Genomic DNA, 21,681 nt, shown 5'->3' with positions numbered 1-21,681 from the left:
CGAAATAGTGCTCTCGTCAGTGGTACTGCTTGCAGTGTGCGGCGATAACGATCCCAGGAATGTGATCAGCTGCGTACAGAGAAAACCTGTTAGCGACGTGAAGCCTGCGAGCACTGCTGCCAAACTGCCGTCAGAGCGGAAGTTTCCTGACTTATGAAGTGCTCGTGTTCTGGGGACACGTCATCCGCGCAGGCGCAATTCGTTCCGCAGCCACTTCTTGTAGATGGCGTAGAACTGCACTGTATGTCGTCACAATGTGCACCGATTTGGCTGTCCGAAATAGTGCTCTCGTCAGTGGTACTGCTTGCAGTGTGCGGCGATAACGATCCCAGGAATGTGATCAGCTGCGTACAGAGAAAACCTGTTAGCGACGTGAAGCCTGCGAGCACTGCTGCCAAACTTAACATCTTAACATGATGGCCTTTATCATCCCCGGAGAACCACCTTTGAAGCCATAGTTTTGCAGCAGTAACATCTATAGTACTAGTGTGACCCCTATAGTACTAGCAGTGACCTCTATAGTATTAGTCTATAGTACTAGCAGTGACCTCTATAGTATTAGCGTTATGGCTATACAGCTTCCGAATCACTCCCTCTCCCGATTCCTCCACGTGAACAATCTTTGATTTCCCTAGACTGCTAGCTGCAAATAACTAATCAGCGTGGCAGGCTCAACGAGAAAGAAGACGCATTGTTTATATGCAGAACAAGTCTACGCTATTTTCTCCGTGCAATGCCGAACTCAGCGAAATTTGAGAATAACGAAGACGTGTTTTGTACCATATTCACAAAAAGAAAAAGCTTTTCAATATATACGGTGCTTAAGTTTTGGCACTTGAAAAAAAAAATGGTGCTGCTGTCTGTGAATGAGCCTGCTTTGTCTTACATCTCAGTAGTCCGCACTATGCTTAAGGCCGACGCCTATAGGGGCCGCTCGCTCTCTCAATGATCTTGTTTAACGTTCTCTAGAAGTTGTTCCAATGCATTGCTGATACGAACACAACTGAGGAGCGGATGAGAAAAAAAAAACAAACTGCTGCATGAACACCCGGAGCATGGAACAAAGCATGTGGTGAAGTTCTTAATTTTAGTACTCCAATTCTTTAAGAGGGGAAATATATAAACTGGCTAAATGCCATTCAACTAACGCTAAATCGCACAACCAAGTTTCATTCGTTCAGCAGGATAAAATTTTCACACACGTCCTAATGAAAGACCCCAGAAATGTTGAACACCCAGAGTTATTGAACGGGCAGATAAAACTAGCTACACAGAAAGTTAGCGTTTCGCCCTAAGAAATATCTGCATCCAACCTGAGACTTAAAAGCCAGCAGCGAAGCACCACAAAAACTATTCCACTACTGTGACCAAATCTGAGGTTGACACCAAGTAGGTGTAAATATTTTTTACAATATCAGTTTTTACTAACTCGTACATGTTCTTGATGATCAAAAACGAATTCAAACACACTCGGTTGTCTTAAGGAACGGCTGAAACAAAGGAAATCAAGCAAACTAAGAGTCTTTTTCATTCAAGAAGCTACTCGACATGCTATAGTATACGTTATTTATGGTTAGACTATCTGCAGGAAGTTACTATCCACCAAAAAAAGAATGGCGTGTAGCAGAGTGAGTGCCTGATATTTAACATAAACTACGATGTGAGCCTTTAAGCTGCGGCAACTCAAGAAACGCACATTGTGCTTCTGATGCGTGAAAAGTTGCGCGCCCATAGCAAAAACAAGTTTGTAGAGCCCACATTTTCTGCGGTTTTATCTGCTTCCTAATAATAAAAAGGAAGAATACAAAAACGGGGAGTACGAAGAAAACCTCCTGCAGCACGACTAGCATCACGTTTTGCGACAGACCAACTGGTGGCGCGCTTCGGCCATAAATACATGCCAATAGGACGTGTAGTGTGCCTTCAACTTTGTTGTGTGGACGACGGGTCTGTCAGGAGCCAAAGGCATCGCTTTAAAAATGCCTTATTTAAATGCATCGGCGTGTTTTTCACGCTGCGCCTCCTGATTTATAGTATGATTCCTTTCACGCTTTTTCATAGAAATATCATGCTTGTTTTCTCGTTTATGAGCGTAGTATCAAGGAATACTTGCCACAGTTGCTCAGCCAATATGGCGTTGAGCTGCAGGTGACACTGGTGTGGCATCAACACCGCCAGTAAAACTCACATTCTCATGTAAGCACTACGTGCGAGAGTGATTTAGAGCCAAATACTTGGCGTCAAGAAACTCACAAGAACATTATTATTTGGTATTGCGCCTCAGCTGTGAGATTCCTGATACCCCACTATGAAAATTTTATGCATCTATCATTAGCGTATGAATGACACGTGTCTTCATGTGTGAAGAACTTGAGTGCCAGTTCTGATAATTATCCAGAATTTCAGTACAGTCTAGCTGAACAGCAATTTTTAAAGTTTTTTTGTCAATGTGTCCACTTCGAACACTTTTCTTTTTCTTCGTCTTTCGTTTTCCAACATGACCGTCCCGAAATTTCCCGTGCCGAGCTTGCGGTATCAACGGGATACGCACACCCACCTAATCTTTCTGTTTTTTTGCCTTGCTATCTCAATCCCTCATTCTCGCATAACTAGTAGCACAATATTTTTATACGCCAATGTTTAACTAAATATAACGCAGAAATGGGAGCAAAACCAGAATTATGGATACACAGGTTATAGAATGCACATAATTTAGTTTAAGTTCAACTGCTTTATTGAAACGCATAAAGTGTCAAATTACCGATGTATTATTGCGTTGCTCAGCTCAAGTACGCACGGTTACGTTGCTGTTATTGTGAAAACCTCTCTGGAAACGTTGCTCAGCACCAGTGAAAAAAAAATGTGGGCATACGCAAAAAGGTCTTGTTTTTACTGAAACTGCAATGCAAGCTGTGCCGCCCATCACTTAAATATATGAACATTTTGTTCAGTTTTATAGATGTTCTGCTTTAACACCCTTTGTTTGCACATAATTGGCTATTACAGCACACTTGACACCGTGCACTTCTTCGCACGTGGCTCACTCAAAGGCAAACGCATTTCGCATGTGCACCAGAAAAATGAACCCGGAAGTGCCTAATTAGATCCACACAATGTCGGCTGTGGCGATTACATCGGCATGAGAGGTATCACTACGGCGCAATAACCAGCCCTGCATGTGCAATCGATACAAGACCATTACGAAGAGCGGTAATGCGTAATAGTGGCAAGAAGGGAGAGGAGGATAGCAGGGGTTGGTTATTTGCATGCATCATGGTTAATCGTAACGGGATGCCTCACGTTATTTACTGGTTCTTAATTTTACAGTTACTTTTCTATAAATTTTGAGTGAGCGTGGGTGCCGTGCTTATACCAACATATAGCCGTAACTATCATGCTGCGGTAACCGACGTATTCATTGAAAGCAATCATGGTTTACAGTTAGCATTTTACCGATGGTGCTACTAACTTGAAAATAAAGTAAAAAAGAAAGAAATAGGTACCTCTATAGGTCAACAATGTTAGACCACAAAAAAAAAAAGCAAGTAGCAATAAAAAAAGAAAATGTCGTCCGTACATTAGGAAGTGGTGCGTTTTGTAATACCAGCAAAGTATACAATTTTGCCCACAAGGCATCCAGGTGATAAAGCGTCGGTATATTACCTTAGTGGTTTTCCTAAAAGACACAGGGTTAAAGCACCGCGGAAGAAGTGCCGTGTATCTGTTGTAATGATGAATGCATGCTGTTTTGTTCTCTCCTTCAATATTGCAATACGCAATGTACTAGCGCTAGGAGTATTGGTGACCAATGAAGCGTGCTTACCACAAAATATTCTGAAAGAAGCGAAGTGAAGAATTTTCTAATGACCGGGAGTTCGAAAGTAACAGTAGGCTTCACAGACTAAGAAACATAGATGTGCAATCAAAATTGACGCTCTCCAGTCTAATTGCACAGGCTGTCTAAGCGTAAGCGATTTTCGAGCTACCTAGTCAAGTTTCAAGCCAGTTCTTTATCAATACTCATTGCTATGAATCCATGAACAAATATGACATGCCTATTTTATCTATTAAAACTTCCCGGTAAGCATGCACACATTTAGAGTTGCGTTAAGTATATCCCAAGAATATAGAAAAATTTTGAAATTTACTGATTGTTTTCTCATTTTATCGCCTGTCGTATCTCGGGGAAGTATATCTCATTCCACGTATCTCAATTTTTGAGGTCAGAGCATTGTTTTCTCTCTGTTATTTTTTTATTCATCCTTTTCCTTCCGCTTCATTAAATCAAGAAGGGCGTTTTAACCTTGTATTAGGTGTAGAATAATATTGTGTCTTGTGAAATGACCAAGCCGTAACAATTGAAACTAAATGCGATAACGTCATTCGCTGAACAAACAAAAGGAATCGCTGCATATAATACCTAAACGTCGTGATGGTAAAACAATCCATGTTATTTTTTTTTAACTTCTTGATTTACTTACAACCTTCCATGGTACTTTTCTCTGAATATTTTATTACCGTAGAATCTGTTACGTTTCGTTTTCTGCTGCTAACTTTCTTGTTTTCCAGTCTCACACTTCTTTACCAAGAGGCAAAATATCGTGTTTTTTTTTGCCCATTTGAGCCACTCAGACACAGCACCTTAGGTGACTCTCATATACTCAACCATCGGGTAGCACCAAGGACGTTTAAAGAAAAACTGCTGGAGTAGAAGCTCCCGGATTTCCTTGCCAGCTGATTAGATTGAATAAACTTCTATTTGGTCCTCCAAAACATATATCACTGTGTTGCGGGCAGCTGTCAACTCAGCTTTTGCTATTGCCAAGACGGCGGAAGCATATTCTTTTCTGGTAGAACCTACTTAGATATCAAGTGGCTTTGATAAGTTAATGTAATTGCTACGTTACTTCTATATTAAAAGATAGTTGTTCCCGACAAAATAACACGCAGAAATGACTATGGGAGAATGAATCTCCAATGAACTTTTCCTCCAGTCAGAGGCTTACCAAAGAGAACTAGTAACACTATGATGCGCTTGGAGCACTATGTGACCCAAAAAAATACGTCCACTGTATAGAGATTCTATACACCAATATGACCAGCCGACTTCTCATCAATGGCTTGGAAACAAGATTTCCAGTAACAAGAGGTTTTCGCCATGTATGCTAAATCACACCGTTGCTTTTGTTCCTTCCATAAATTCTCTCCTTATGAAAGTGGCAAAGTGCCCTAATATTCAGGGATTTCCAATGACAGATCTGGGGTCAGTCAGCATCACCGCTTATGCTGATGATATCTCAGTGTTCGTGCGAAATCAAGCCAGTTACCGCGCTTTCTTAGAGTTGTTTGAACAGTATGCCAGTTTGTCGGGTGCTTTCCTGAATGCGCAAAAAAGCAAAGCCGTTCGTTTCGGTAGCTTCCACGCCTCTTTGCCGGGCGGTACTCAATACGTGGATGCCGTTAAAGTCCTCGGGGTATGCTTTTAAGACGGGGAGGTGGCCAAAAGAAATTGGGAGCACGCCGTACATTGAGCCACGCAGGTCTTCGCGTATGCCTCTAACTTCAATTTGTCACTTGATGGTGGTGAAAACCAAAGCATGCGCATATGCTTCTTGAATCAGGCACATTGCACTCATACCCAAATGTTTTGCGGGCCGCCTTACGTCGTTGGTTGGAGCCTTCCCATGGAACGCGAAGACACCAAAATTTCAACAAAAGTCCCTGAAGCTCTCAAAAAGGTGTGGAGGACTTAGTCTGCCAAATGTTGTGACATTCACAAAGGCACTTACGGCTAAAACAGTTCAAAAATTGTTTCCGGACAGTGACTTATCCTGGTCGTAGCTTATTGCCATACTGGACCGGATCTCTTGGAGCCGCATTCACGTCGAAAAGGTACCGGGGGCCTCAAGCAGAACACCCGCATGCTTTTTATAAAGCAGCAGAGGGCCTCAAGCGTTCGGTTGACGGTGATGCCGCCGAAGAATACTTTGCAAAGCTCGCACCCGCTCGCATTAGCGAAATGTTAATCAGTCGCTCGATTACTGACGAGGAAAAACAGAGATGGAGGCCCAACAAGTGGAAGAAATGGCGGAACAACCGCGTACCGGAAATAGTTAGAGAATTTGATTGGCTGCGGCGATGGGACGCGTTGCCCACTCGTCAGAGACTGTTAAAGTGGGGCGTCATTCCCAATGACCACTGCCCCAACTGCGGGAAAAAAGAAACGATCCGCCACACGATGTTTGAATGCGTAGCGGCCAAAGGCGTGTGGCACGTCGTGCGTCGTCTATTCGGAATGTCAGTGCCTTCGGGTGGAGAGCGCAGAAGGGGCTTATTCGAACAACTTCTACTTTACATCACGATGTTCGTCGTGTGGCGTCGGCTCTGTATAGCCGAATAATGCCGATGACCCCAACGAGCTACATACCCAGCGTTACGGAAGATTAGAATGATCATGGTTCGGTACCTTTCCGAACAGATTGCAAAGCGGGGTGAAGAAGCCTTCATCAGAAGTTGGCATACACGTTTTTTTTTTGGATTTCGGAATGGGAATAGTTATTTCTTTTACTGCCGTTTTAATTCACAAAAAAACAGTGCTTCTCGTCGCACCTATATTATGTGAATATGTTCAAACTGAGTGCATTTTGTGTTTCATTTTCTCTTTGTTTTTTTTTATTCGTGTTCCGTTAGAATATTGAAGTGCTGTGCGTTACATCGTGTCTATGTTCTCTTGTTTGTAGATGCCACAGAAGTGATTTTGTTACACCAGACAGTCGTACTAACCTGAATTGCTGTTACCAGTTTGCAATAAACTTCCCTGTCTTAATCTTGCATCTCGTCGGACATAATATGTGATTCTGCTCCAACTTCGTGCTTTTTGTGTTTCCTTTTCTCCTTGTTTCTTTGAGTGATTCGTAATCTGTAAGAATATTGAAGTGCTTTGTATTACATCGTGACTATGTTTTCTTGTTTGCACGCGCCACTGAAGTGGTTTTGTTACTCCAGACAGCTGTACTCACTTGAAGTGTTGTTACAAGTTTGAAATAAACTTCCCTGTCTTAATAGCTTTATCATGCCCCTAGTAAGATGGCCGCTGCAGCCGACATCTTGCCACGGCTCTGCTTCTGGCCAATTATTTCCACTCCAGCATTTTTAAGCCTGCTTGGGTAGCACTGGTAAATCAACTGGTGAGAAAATGAAGCAATATTTCAATGCTGCTTGCCTAAACGTGTACATATGTGTGAGGGGAGGGAGGGAGGGTGTAGGCCTACTTCCTAAGCTAGTCACCTAAAAGGGGAAACAAAGTCCGCTCTCCATACATTGGTTTAATAGAAAGGAGACACACTGAGAGCCCGCTTCGTCCCCCTCCCCATCTCTTAGGAAAACACTGCGTGTGCTTCTGGCTGGTCGAATCTGTGGAGAGCTGCAGGAATTTTTCAGTGATTGTCCTGTGTACCGAAACGATAGCGATGGCCTCAATATCTTTGGGCTGCAGCGAGAGTCATTTGTAATACATAGACTCGTGTTTGAACGCGTTCTTGTATTTACACAGCTCCACCCGAGCCTCCAGCAATACGAGACGGTGAAAGAAATGAACTCCGAGGCACCATCGGTCCTTTCAACGAAGGCAGCACGCTGGCATTGGTGTGCGTGGTCCATGGTGGTAAGTTTTACTCTTCAAATTTTCAACACGTCTAGTGGTTCCTTCTCGTTAAAAGGAAGGATACTCATCCAGTACAGAAAAATAAATTCAACGAATCATGGTTGCTATTGCAAAAAAATAGCCCTACGGTTTGATGTTGAACTAGCATAAAGTCAAATGCCTCCTAAAACAAAACTCATCTAATATTCAAAATTTATTGCGTCAGTGTTAAAGCACAGACTGTTGAAAGTGTTGGTCTATCTGCGAACGTTGTTGTGAGTGGTTTTATACCATTTCTGTGAGTTAAACAGCTCTTATTTCAGAAGTGATATGACGATACGATTCCACAGACCATGATTTAGAAGTACCTCAAATTTCCCGTACATTTTGCTCTTTTTAGAAACAATAGAATAAAAAAAAACGCTGAATCATTGTGAGTGTCTCAAAATGAGGAAATGATGCAGCCTTCTTGATAAATGCGTGCGGCAGGTTAGAACAGCTGCGCTATTTACGGTATTTTTGTGTCAAATGCTTCTTTGCGTTTGCCATTCTGCAGTGAACCAGCCGCCTTCAAGGGGCGCTGAAGGGTATTTTAATTATTCACGTTGAGCAGGCAGATTCAGCAGCCTCTCCTAACTCTTACGTAGTATCTGGTTCTGAAATCCTCTCTTAAAGGCCTAATGGCACAAAGTAAAGCAAGCAGTTTATGGTAAGAGCACCTCTGGTTGTACCTCGTGTTTAAGGTGGTCCACAATCTCAAGAGCGTGGCTAGCTGGCGCAACGTGCCTGTGGCGTTTCTCCTTCGCGCAAGCTGGCAGGCCTGTGTTCACCCATTTCTAAATAACCAAGGCTCTCCCTGTGTAAAAACGAACACGCTTCGTCATAAGTATATCGGCAGGCTGGTGTGGAGTAGGAAATGCTACTCAAAACAGTCGTGTTTGTGTCAGGCAGGGTTCGGGAACATCACTGTCAGGGAGCATGAAATTTGAATGCAAAACAATTTATCGGTAAATTTTCATGCACATAGTAATCATTGCTCGTGTGAGGCAATCTTTCCTAGGGTTTTTAATCTTGCCGAAATCTGACATGCTCCTACCCCGTAAATATAGAAAGTTTTTTTTTTTGGATAAGAAGAAACAGTTACTTGGGTATAGGTGTCACGTCTGTGGTTATGCGCGCGTCTGAGTTCGAAATTTGGAACTTCTTCGCTGGAGTAGAAACGATTGCTCGCGTGTCTGACGCCTAGCAACTAGTTGAGGCAGTAGTGTTCGCGCATTTATTTATTTTTTTATTTGCATACACGGAAACACAAGGGCAAAGATGAAAGAAAGAAAGCGAAATGGCAACTGCCACTCTACGGGCACAACGCCTGTTTACTTTTTCGGGAGAAGACAAAAAAAAACGAGGATAAGAGAAGAGAAAGAGGAAAAAAGAGAGAGAAGTAAAGAAAAAATGATGAGAACTTAGACAAGTGTGCGAAAAAAAATTTTAAGTTAAATAGAAAACGACTATAAACGTCTGGCCAGGTCCGCAGAGGTCACTCACGTCTATCACTGAAAAATGAACATCAGATCGTACGTATAATGACCATTGTGAAGCATTTTGCGCATGCGTGGTGTCTGTACACTGGAAATATCCACACGCCATCACCGTGCATTGGGTATTGCTGGGAAGGCCTACGTAACCCGGAAGTCTGAGCTCGTCATTTCTTACATTGGTTTCTTGGACATAACATCCGGCGGATTCTACATTGCGAGGAGCAGTGTGGCGTATATATTTAAGCTGTTTTCTTCCGAAACAATTCATTTGCAAGAGACGACGTTTTCTTGTGCTTCACCAAAAGTTGGTGGTACTTAGGCCTCTAAAAGGTTCTGTTTTCCTGGCTCCTCCATGCCTTTTATAAAAGACTCTTTTGTCTTTTTCCGGGACTGGTCCCTATCCCATTAGCCCAGATCAATATCTTAGTGGTTGAAACAATATAGCTGTACTCTATACTGACAAACAGACTGTTTTAAATTCGTGATTCGCATTGGCCATTGCATTTATGCATTGGATATTCCTATGAATAAACAAGACGTACAAAGACGCCATACAGGTAAAATTGGATACACTCATCCGCTGCACCCTTACAATTTTTGCAATATTGTGCAACGTGTTTTACAAGCAAATATTTATTCATATAAGTCTTAGGGAATCAAACGGCCTACTAGTAATTTCTAATCATAGAGTAGTGTGCTGTGAAAGTGTCTGTTTTATAGCGCCCTTGTTATAAGCCTCACTTATTAGCTGATCGTTGTTGAAAACATTAGGCATATTTTTGGGCCAGAAAATAAAATATTAGGAAATCGCAAAGCTCGAGTTTTAAGGGAAGTTGCTAATAGATAAAGATTGCAGATAAATGGACTGAATCTTTAATAGAATAGTTTCTAGTGCACGCTGACTAGTCAAGTGTCCAATTTAACATGCTTCTTACCACTTCTTGAGTATAAAGCGCTGCGGTACAGACAAAACTTTTGAAGTGAACTCTTTGCCTTATGAACAGCGTCAAGGAAAAGAGGATGGAGTTTTTATGATTCACTTCAATTCACTTTAGCAGTTGCTCGACGTCATAATATCGTGCAGCAGAAGTTCCTTCGTACTACCAGCCTCAATAATACAACTATCACTTAAGTTTACACTGCATAAGTGCTTAATCATATTTGGGTATGCAGATGCATACCTGCAAATGAATTTTCATTGTTGAGTGTAGTACAAACAGAGAGCCTATGTATAAGTGTCCGAATGAATCTTTCTCTGTCAAAAACACATAGCCAACATGAACCAGGCGCACGTGAATGCCCCTAGTATCGTGAAAGACAAGTTACTCCGATCAAATTTGGCTATCGCTTAGTATGGCCCGCCATCACTCCTTAGTACCTTGAATAAACGGCAAATCAGGAAATGATAGATAAAGGGGAACTATCCGAAACAGACATCAATATTTGCTCAAAGAGGCTTCAGACAACATAGCGTGCGGATATAATTTACGAACAGGGCAAAGCTCTGGACTCTCGCGCGAACAGTATTCTTTTAGGCCTTCCTCCATGCAGGCTTTTCTTGCGCATAGAGTTTCGTCCTCACGTAGTTTTGCGAGCACATGGCGGTGACAGGTTCATTACCGGCCACCCGGTGTCGTAGGCACCGCGGCGGCTTTCATCGAAGTAATCAGTTATTACGTACTTAAATTGTTTTACCAATTTCTTCTTGTCACTTTTTATGATAAAACTTGTGCCTCGAAATGCATGCTTGATTCTGTTTCTACTGGTTGAAATGAAGGCTGCGGATATCGCTAAATCTTAAAACAAAATACTGACGCAGATTCACTGTGAAAGCAAAACTTGGCGCCCTCTGCTAACGGAACAGAGCCGCATCACTTACAAGAAGTCTTACCTAATTGACAATCTTTGGGATGTGCTTACGCTGGGAAGAAGCTTTGAGAAGAAAAAAAGTTGTGAATATTTGTAACATGGCGCGTCTAGAAGAAATAGAGGAATAGCATTTTGGTTAAAAAAAAACAATTAATGAGCATGACACTTCCCGACGCGTTTGGTACGAAGTTTCTTAAGGCGTGGGTCTGTACATCCTCTGAAGTGTTTGGTTGTAGTAGTAGTCGGTAGCCTTCCAGAGGTACATACGCCCTTTCAAGCATACATCCGCATGTCCACATGTTACTAAAAACGTAGCACGTCGTCCTTATACGCTCTCGGTGTTACGAAAACACTGACAGCAGAAATGTGGTACATACACTAGTTTAGTGCTTGGGTTGTCCGCTGGATGGTGGTACTTGTGTATAATGAAGATATGATAAAAAGAAGCGAGATGGCGGTACTTGAAGTGTTCACCACATGGACGGACGGACGAATGGACGGACATACAGACAAACACACGGAGGGACGGACAAACGGATGGACAAACGCACAGACAGACGCACGGACGGACGCATGAACGGGAGCACTTACAGATGGACTGATGTACGCACGGACGGACGAATAGGCACACGTACGGATGGAAGAATGCAAGGACAGAAGCACGGACGGATTGACAGACGCTTCACGCTACTCATCATCATTCATTTTGTGGATATGCTGTGATTTTTTAGTAAGCATCAACCCCAAGGCAAGTTTTATGATAAGTCACTGTTACTCACCTCTGTAGGGTATTTCATCAGAAACACTTTTTTTATTTATCATTAACGTGCGCGGGTTTCCTCCTCAATCCAAATGAGTGCGCGGGAGGTGGCTACCTAATACTACTACTACCACTACTACTACTACTACTACATGCATCACGGACGCACGATCCATGGCTTAAGGAGCTTCGCCCCTAAAATTTAGTACTTTCATTGTGAGTGCTAGGTGCGTGTCCGGGGAGAAAGTCGTCTGATCCGAGATAGCGCAGTCGGTAAAGCCATGCGCAACCTCATGGGCCGACTCATTGAACTTAAAAGGAACCCTCTCTATTGCCCCGACGTGGGCAGGTAACCAAAAGACAAAGTGTGTGGTGCTGCGATTGTTTTTGGTGCCTTTCAGCATTTTAACTACCTGCCGTCCTACCCGGTCTTTCTGAAATGCCCTTACAGCCACCGTTTAGTCGCTAAGCACCGTTTCTGTTTACTACTGTCTTGTATGGCGAGTGCAATGGCCACTTGCTCAGTCACCTCGGCATCTGTCGTCCGAAACGAGGCGCAGTTGGCGACATGGCCTAGTGAATTCACGACGGAAAGGGCAAAAGCCTAGCCGTTATGGTGCGTGGAGATTTCTACGAAGCTTGTGTCTATGTTGTGCTCAGTAATGTTATTTAGTATATTCGAAGCTCTCGCCTCGCGACGACTAGCGTGGTTTACAGGATGCTCATTGTGGAGTTGTGGTGAGACGAGGAGCTTCTGTCTTATTTCCTTGGGAATCAGGATGTTGCTATAGACAAATTCTTGGTTGGGGTATCCGATCTCCACTAAAATCCGCCTATCAGCCAATGTGTAAAAAAGCCGTGTTAGATGAGCCCGTTTCTGAGCCTAGACAATGTCCTATATTGTGTTCTGTATGCCTAGCCGGAGGATCTCCTCCGGCTAGGCATCCTCCGGCTAGGCAGCCCAAGTGCTCACTTGATGATTTTTCTCTTGAGGGCATTGAGTTTGTCGTTCTTCGCTCTGAGCTAGTTCTGCATGGCCATAGTGCAGGTGAAGTGACATAGCGCAAAGGCATTGATCAGTTGAAGCACGTCGTCCTCCTCGAGGCCTCTGCGTCAGTCCGTTACCCTTCGCATGAGACGAAGAGCATTCCCGGTTTTCGCAATGATTTTGCATTGACGAACGCGAATCGACGAACATACCGTGGAGGTGGCAACCCTGGGTATGCCTGTGCCGGCGTTATACCGGCGAGCTGCTAGGGAATTTTAAAATAGCGCACCGCAAGCGCTTTTGGTGCGGTCACTGCCACTGCGCCTGTGTCGTAACGCGAGCCGCCGTTCGCGTTCGCGGCCCACCCGCAGAAAATCTGAATAGGCGGGCGGCGTATGCTACGTGCATGTGGCCCATGAAGTACTGTGTGTAGCTTCTGTGCATTTAGGTTCGCGGTCGGGGCGAAAGTCCCTAGACCTTTTCCTTGGGGGAGCAAACGCTATTTTAAACCTCATATGGCGCCCGCAACTAAAGCAACGCCTTCAACACCTGCAAACGTTATTCTAAAACTCCTTGTCATTTACCACTTCCGGCACGTACACCTCGGAACAGCTTGAGAGTATATTTTATCAACGCCGCTTTAACATTTTCTTTCAAATGAAAATTACCGTGGAGACGAGCACAAAAAGTGGTCGTCTTCTGTATCACTCTTGATATAGAAGAAAAAAGGAAAAGGGAACACAGGGAACACTTGGTGTGATACGCTATGACGTGGCGCGAAACGCAGAGGGTTCATTCCACGGGCCGACGTTTAAAAGAAAAAGCAAAGTAGATCCCGCGTACAGTGTGAATCAATACTATGCGAAGCACAAATGAGGAAGGTTGATATGTCACTTTAAGATCAGCACAATGATAGGAGGTGGACGTAAATTATGTCGTATATGACTTTCATATCTTGATTATCAGGTTTTGACACGTCGTTTACTTTCGTCATCTACTCACGTGACCTGATATCAAATTTGGCATATGCGGAGAAAGCAACACGGCCACAAGCGCGCTATGAGCGTAGCACGTAGTCATGCTTCACATGACACGAATATCAAGATTATTATGTTTGGATCTGCCATTTACATTCGCCATTCAGTCAGGTCATGTAATACCAAATTTCGTATGTGCGGCACTAGCGAAACGAGCACGAGGAAATCTTGAGCGTGGTATGTTGTCACATTATTACATCACACGCAGGTCATGATTATCATGCTTGCACCAGCCATATACCTTCATCATTCATTGACGTCACGTGACGTAACACCGAATATAGTGCATGTGAAGCTAGCAAAATGGCCATGAACGCATCATGAAGGGCCTAATATACTGTAAGTATAAGTAACGCTGACGCGCGCGCACGATGGGCGCAGCGACGCTACGCTAGGAAAACGCAAGCCCTCCATAGTATGGCGCCGTCAGACTATAGAGCACTCTATAACAGCGTCCGTCGGTGACCAAATGACTACATTTCACGCTCATAATGCACTCGCGGCCGTTTCGCTAGCGTCACATATAACAAATTTGGTATTAATGTACGTGAATGGATGGCAAAGGTATGTGATTGGTGCAAAAATGATAATCATGAAATGCGTGTCATGTAACAACATGACTACATGCCAGGCTCACGATTCACTGGTGGCCGTTTCGCAAGCTTCAATTATACCGAATTTGGTATTACAGGATGTCAACAGATGACGAATGTATGACACTGGAGCAAACATTCTAACCATGAGATGCGTGTCATTTGAGAACATGATTACATGCCACTGTCAAGGCGCCAATACATCTAGACGTGACCCGGTACGTGCGCTCGCCGGCGTTTATTTCGTCGCGTCACGCCGGCGTTGCCACGCCAGGCGCGGCGTCCTCCCATATACTCGCTGGCGCGTGCCGTATATACTGCGTTGCTTTGACGCATGCGCGTTTCAGCGCGTTCCGCGTTCCTCCGTAACAAAAAAGAGGGAAGCGCAGTGTTGTATGGGTAACGCATCGGTGCGAAATGCAGCATGTCGCATTTCGCATTGGTTGTCGTCGAGCCGCGCCGACGGACGCTGATCGTGCCGGTCGCGCGTGGCGTCAGACTACAGAGTGCTCGTGTTTTGCTAACGCTGCTTCACTGTACCCAGCTTGCGCGTGTGTCAACGCTACATTGGAGTATATTGGGTCCTTCATGATGCGCTCGTAGCTGTTTTGCTAGCTCCACATATACCAAATTTTGTGATATGAGACGACAATGGATGACGAACATATATATGAATATATAGTGCAAACAAACAAAATATATATAGTGGAAACATGATAATCCTGACACGCGTGTCATGTAATAACATGGCAACATACCACGGTCATAGCGTGCTCACAGCTGTCTCGCTGTCTCCACATATACTATGTTTAGTATCACTTGACAGGAATGGATGACGAAGGTAAACGACACAACCAAACATGACAATCATGACAGGGAAGTGATGTACGCCATCATTTACCTCCACCTCGTGACGCTCTGCTGACTTTAAAGTGACATATATAAATTTTTCATTCGTGCTTCGCATATCTTCGATTTTCACTGTACGTGGGATCTGCCCATCGTTATGTTTGCAACAGTCACATGCCTTCGACAGCCATTCAAGTCCCGTAATATCAAATTCGGTATATGTGAAGCTAGCAAAGCGCGCTTGAGCGCATCATGAGAGTGGCATGTAGACATGTTGTCTCGAAACACGCATGTCATGATTTTCATGTTAGGGTCTGTCGCTTGTGTTCGCCATGTAGTCATGTCATACCATACCATTTTCGATACATTTCATGTGAACGAAACCAGGGCAATAGCTGCAAGACTACAAATTGTAAATAATCACTTTCATTACACACATTTCACGATTTTCTTGTTATAAATAGTCACTTATGCTCGTCATACAGTCATGTTATGATATACCACGTTTGGTATCGCTAATATTATTTAAACGGCCAGGAGAGCTTAAAGTTGCAAGCAGCTAGATAGATAGATAGATAGATAGATAGATAGATAGATAGATAGATAGATAGATAGATAGATAGATAGATAGATAGATAGATAGATAGATAGATACGCTCAATGTCACCCAAGTTCGCTAAGAAATGCTAAAATGCTTCGTATTACAAAAATAAACAGCGTGGGCTTCTCCATTTTAGACATTTACAGTGTGTTTTTCAAGCAAAAGACGTAGTAATCATGAAGGTTGTTAGTTCGCACTTGTCTTGAGCATATCTGTGCGTTTTTTTTTTCGTGTGGAGGGGGTAGTCATTTGTAAGAGATGAAAAGAAGAGAAATGTGAGCCTCGCAAGTGTCTGCAGGTAAGTGAGACACCTCAGCTCATGAGGGGATGGCATAACGAGTGATGAAGTGAGAAGTAAAGATTCAGAAAAGGCAAAGAATCGAACATGGTTAAAAGAGTCAGACGGGGAACTGATCAGCTAGAGCTACATGGCGTCGAGAAATCGTGGATGGCGTGCCGATCTGCGAGAGCTACGCTGACGACGGAGTTGGCTGACGGCACAACTTCTCCGAACGGAATCCACCAAATGAGTCATCGAGTGTCCTTCTATGCGCTGCCACTGCGTGCTGGAAGTATCGAGCTGCTTGTAGTTTTAAAGACGATGGCCTTTCTTGGGGACCTTGGACGCAAAAATTTTTGTCTGTCTGTCTGTACAATTGTATGTTTGCCCACCCTTAACTGTACCTTAAACGAACCAAAGTGGCAAAACGATGCTTCAAATGGCCGACCCCATCCGCAGCGCCCACCAATAATGCTCTAGGCTGAGCGTTCATACTTGTGCGATTGTCTAGTAAAAGCAATATTGCGCATATCTGAGACACCATAACAGCAAGTCAATATTGTGTATGTGTATTTTTTACTTGAAATGGCAGACATAAATAACCCTAAGGACCATAGCGTTTATCACGCTGCGTGGACCATGCAACGTTTGCACAAAAAGGCAAGTTTTTCCGACGCTTTGGTTAGACGAATGGTGGTGGCACCTACCCGTCACCTTGCGTTCTACACCTTATCACCTCAGAGACAGGCGCGCACTCCGCGCGCTTGGTTTTCCAAGATGACTGCCAGATAGCGCTCATGTCTCGTGTGTGACGTGACTTGATACGCTCGTTCGCCTCCACTGCATTCTCAAGGCACTGTAACGCCGTGCCTCAAGAATACTCTTCACCGATTTTCTTGCGCAGAACATCAAATAAACGTTTTGTTCACTCTCTCCAGACACAAGACTATCGTCTTTCGACGACATTTGCGGTGTAACATGCAGATACGGGGCCAATTTTTTCATCGGATATTCTAATTTCTTGCTATTACACTCATTGCTTGAGCCAAACAACTAAGCAGAGATTTTGTTTGCGAAGAAAAAAAGTATGCACGTTTAGGCTCAGTCAGCAAGTAGCCGCGCCTTCATTTGTCGTTATTTACTCCGGGGGCGTGTAGTTCAACATAGGGTGCCTAGAAGTTACGCATTCATAGAAGTAACATTCTTTAGCTACTGCATCCATAATTAATGCAATTCAACAGACAACAATTCTGTGAAGGTAGAAGAGACATTATCAGTAGTATTAGCATACAAATTCATGGATATTGAAGTGCACGACAAGAGAACTTGTTTCTAGCAGATACCGAGCCTTTAACCTTTGAAGAACACACCCGACGTGGTGCCAGTTGTTCTGTAGTGAAGGCCAGCCTCCCGTGCGCTTTATCAACGGTGACACTGCATTTATTCCACTGAGTGTTATTCAGTGCTGCTAGCCCCCATGATACTCACCGTGGAACGCACTTTAAACGCGCCTTCCCACTTTTTCCTCCTTTGCGGCGTTGCGCAAGAGGGAGGCTGGAGAGGCGTAAAGCACACAGCAATGGATCGGTGTTTCTCACTGAAACATGACAAATGCTGCTAGCGGACAGTGAGAAACAGAAGACTTCGATAGGACTCAGAGACCTGCAGTCCACGTTTAGTTAACGCGCACATTGCGAGTATTTTTTTGTTTAACAATGCACACAAAAATTCTCCTACTGGCACTACCTTCTATGTACAATAAAAGTACGGGCCTTTTTCAAGAATGTTTCTTTTTAAGCCCATTGCTAGTAAACCTGTGGCATATGTTGTATATACATAGCGCACCGTTATTGTGATGGGGAGCATTATTGGCGTGGTCTAGTTGGTTAATTTAGCTCGCCAAGGAGCGAAGACTTGTAGATTCGGATCTCCAGTGGGAGATCTATAAAGAAGAGTGATCCGTACTCCCAGTCGTGGCTACGAGCACCAGTGACTAGCTACTCAGTTGTTCAAAAGTCGATGGCAAGGTACCAGACATGGTAGCTTAACTGGTTGAGCATCGGGTGGCTTATTTCAAGATTACAGGTTTGGTTGCTACTGGTGACAAGTTTTCTTTGCGTTCACTTTACTTTTTCAGATTTATACTATGTTTACCACAAATAGACCGATGCTCTCCTAGGGTTCCTATTGATGTAGTGCCTAAGAAATATAAAATTAAGACGTCAAATCCTAATTTCTTTGTCCTCCAATATATATTCGCGACAGGTGACGTCGTTGATTATTGAAATCTGGATTCGAACAAGGAACGGTGAAAAGGAGTAGAGATACGCTGAGGCAGAAAAGTACGCAGAAAAGTATTGGCCAAAGCGCACCCTGGAGCAAAGCCATGCTGTACGAAATAACGATATGAGGAGCGAGTGAACCAGCTGTTACCAAGATATCGACGTGGATTGCAGCGGCTCGACGAATGGCGTTTCCCCCAAGTTTCATCAAGGATATTAGCTGCGCTGCAGGTTTATGCATAGTTAGAAGCGCGCATTGTTGAATCTGGCTTCGCAGTGGGCTGAAGAATTAAATTTGTTAGATATCTAGCGTGCTTTGTAATCACGCTTTTGCTGATGGAACATTTACAGGCCATATTTTAAATCTTATGTTTTAATTCCCATGAACAATTGTTATAACACCCAAACAGTCTTTTTTCTGAAAAAGCAGATTTATCTATAATGATTGACTTTGCTAAAATACGGAGAACTGTTTCCCATGTTCGTGTCAAGAAATTAGTGTGCGCTCCACATTCTAAGGACCTAAATTAAACTTATTCTGCTGAAGGTCATAGATGTGCATACTAGCTTCAGAGCCACCATAAAAGTGCTCTCATTTGACACTATGTCTACCGTATAACGGTAATCATTCTGCATTGAAATGCTGATAGGCCGTAATAAACATTCAAGGGCCAATAAAAAATTTAACTTTTATTTGTGTTGATTAGAATATAATTGATTTGCCGTTCTTGAGGAGCGTAGTTCATTCGTTAAACTGTAGAGATATTTTGATGTCAATGTGTAATGTATATTTGTAATGTGACCCTTGTGACACGCAGACACTACAATGTCATTACAGGTAAATGATATGTAGTCGGGATATACACGGCAAAAGTATTTATGCATTTTGGTGAGGCTTTGTAGTGATGAGTGATCTAGTAGACTTTTGTATTGCTGTACACTCATAACTTTATGCACAGAGCAGCAACAAATGTCCCGAAGTAGGTACAGTCCACATGGAACTTGGAGTAGTCCTCGGGCGATGTATTGCCCGCGAAACTTTAAGTGATGACTATACTTGCATTGAATTTTCGCCCAGACACCTCGCAGTAACAAAATATTCTCAGTGATTTGGCTTTACTTCCCGCATTTATTCGGAATTTTGTTAAACTGTGCCTATACAGGGGCCCAGACAGTGCCTACTTGCTTTCAAGTTTACTTAGCAAACCCAGTTCTGCAAGCATGTTTCAAACGAATAAATACCAAAGCAAACAAAGTATTCGAGTGATTAGCTGTCAATGGTCAGCTGTCAGTGTCTGAGTGGTGATCGTTGGTTGTGAGCGATAAATCACCTTGCCCGTCACAAAAAAATGGGATAGTTTCAAAAAAATTGAATAATAAAAAATTCATGGTCAGAATGAGGAGCGAACACAGGCAGTCTGCCTGGCAAGCAGATGTTCTAACACGTATGACTCTTTGAAAAAATTGTTATACCAATGTCAAAATCCCTATTTGAATGTGATGTAGTTGATAGTCTTTTTAATGCAGCATATAGTGCGTGGTAGAAGCATAGAATGGCGCCAAGCTTCAAAAGATGTGAATTGAGCAACGAGTGGGTGTTTCAAAGGCCCACCCATTACAAAGCGCGCAGATATATTTATTCATCAGCAGCAGAAGCGCTAACAAATTGAACAGCTGCGTAGGTTCACATGTTGCCCTATACGGACGGCTAGCGGGTGCTTCGCTGATTCTTAAAAAGAATAAATATGGCGTAGTGTGCAAATAACAGCTTTTCCACAAAGGTGAAGCATCGAACACGATAGAACGATTCGGAAGGTCACGCGCTGAATGGCAAGCACATCGAAACTTGCCCCACGTTTTGATCTGCTTGCCGGAGACTGTGACCTGTGCAACACTTGCAGTGGCCTTTGTGTGCCCGGTAATTACAACTAAATTGTTGCGTTGAAAGCTTACGGACAGCCAAGATATAAGGTGCTCCAAAAGGCGTGCGAGTGTGCGTTCACGGGTTTTACACCCACCTACTCATCTTAGCAAGGCGAAGTACGTGGGGGAGATAAGGGAACGCGCCACCGTGCGTTCACTTATCTCTCTTGCGCAGTTCGCTCAAGGTATATATAAATATATATATATATATATATATATATATATATATATATATATATATATATATTGAGTGACGGTGACGCCAGTGACAAAATCCAGCCGAGAAGGTCAATACAATTGCTTTCTCAACAGATAGGGACTCAATAATACTTTAAAACGGTCCATATAATCCGCAAAGTCGTTTGTTTCCGTAGGGTATGGTTAACATATGCACCGAGAGCTAAAGCAGGCTAGCAGTTCCGGAAGCAATGTGCACGAGTTCCGCTTAGGCTGTCATGATCCGCCCCTAAAGACGAAGCTCAAGCGTCCACCATTTTTTTCCACCACACATATGGATGTTGCGTTCTATAATGCGGAATTTTGATAGAGATGCAAAACCTCTAAACCGAAGTTTGTAGTACTCAGGTAAAATCAATATTATTATGACGACTCAGTTGTGACGAGGTTTATTGGCCGTGAACTCGGGAACGAACAAGCGCAACGGACCCGAAGGTGAAGCACACGTTCATAGACGATGATGACTGTCAGCCAGAACAGGTGATGATGACTGAGTGCTGTTCAGATGAGGGTGAAGAGCATAATAGATGCCTACAATATGCAGGTTTATAATTGGTGTAAACAGTTTACAAACCAATAAGTGCGAGGAAACTTGCAATGTATGAGCAAGTGAAGACGGTGCTCAGTCAAACAACGCAGTAACTGTTCTTAGCGTGTTTTAAACAAGGCAAGGTAGGTTTATTTGAAGCTACTAGCAAGGAGAAGCGGGAATATGCGGCTTATTTGTTCTCTCTTGGGTTTTCTAAAATTCTGACTTTGCCTTTACAAATATAACTTATTATTTTCCACTCACTCAGGTCGTGGACGACGAACGAACTGTGTGATTTTACTAAGTCTAGAAACGTGCTACCGCTGCGTTATCAAAGAAGAAATGTTCATGTGACATCATGTCTTGAAGCGCAGTTGGTAGAAAGAAAGTTGCATACTTGTGTGTTCCTACGGCTGCCATCTTTTCAGGCAAAAGCAGGTTGGTGCACTGAATCGACATTGCTGTCACACTTTCCTGAGGAAGCTTTGGAGAGGAGAACCTTGCCAGAACGCTTTACCTGCTATTGACTGTCGTCAGCCAGGCACGCAAAATT

The 21,681-nt window shown here is 43.4% G+C and overlaps 1 pseudogene; it reads left to right on the top strand.

The window, feature by feature from the left end:
- The window catches only part of LOC142765781 (hemicentin-2-like), a 65,034-nt pseudogene that overhangs the window by 21,570 nt on the left and 21,783 nt on the right, over positions 1 to 21,681 (top strand).

The sequence above is a fragment of the Rhipicephalus microplus genome, chromosome 1 (assembly GCF_043290135.1).
Source record: "Rhipicephalus microplus isolate Deutch F79 chromosome 1, USDA_Rmic, whole genome shotgun sequence".
Taxonomy (NCBI): domain Eukaryota; kingdom Metazoa; phylum Arthropoda; class Arachnida; order Ixodida; family Ixodidae; genus Rhipicephalus; species Rhipicephalus microplus.
The sequence above is the reverse complement of the archived record's forward strand: the minus strand, read 5'-3'. Positions and strand labels throughout refer to the sequence as shown.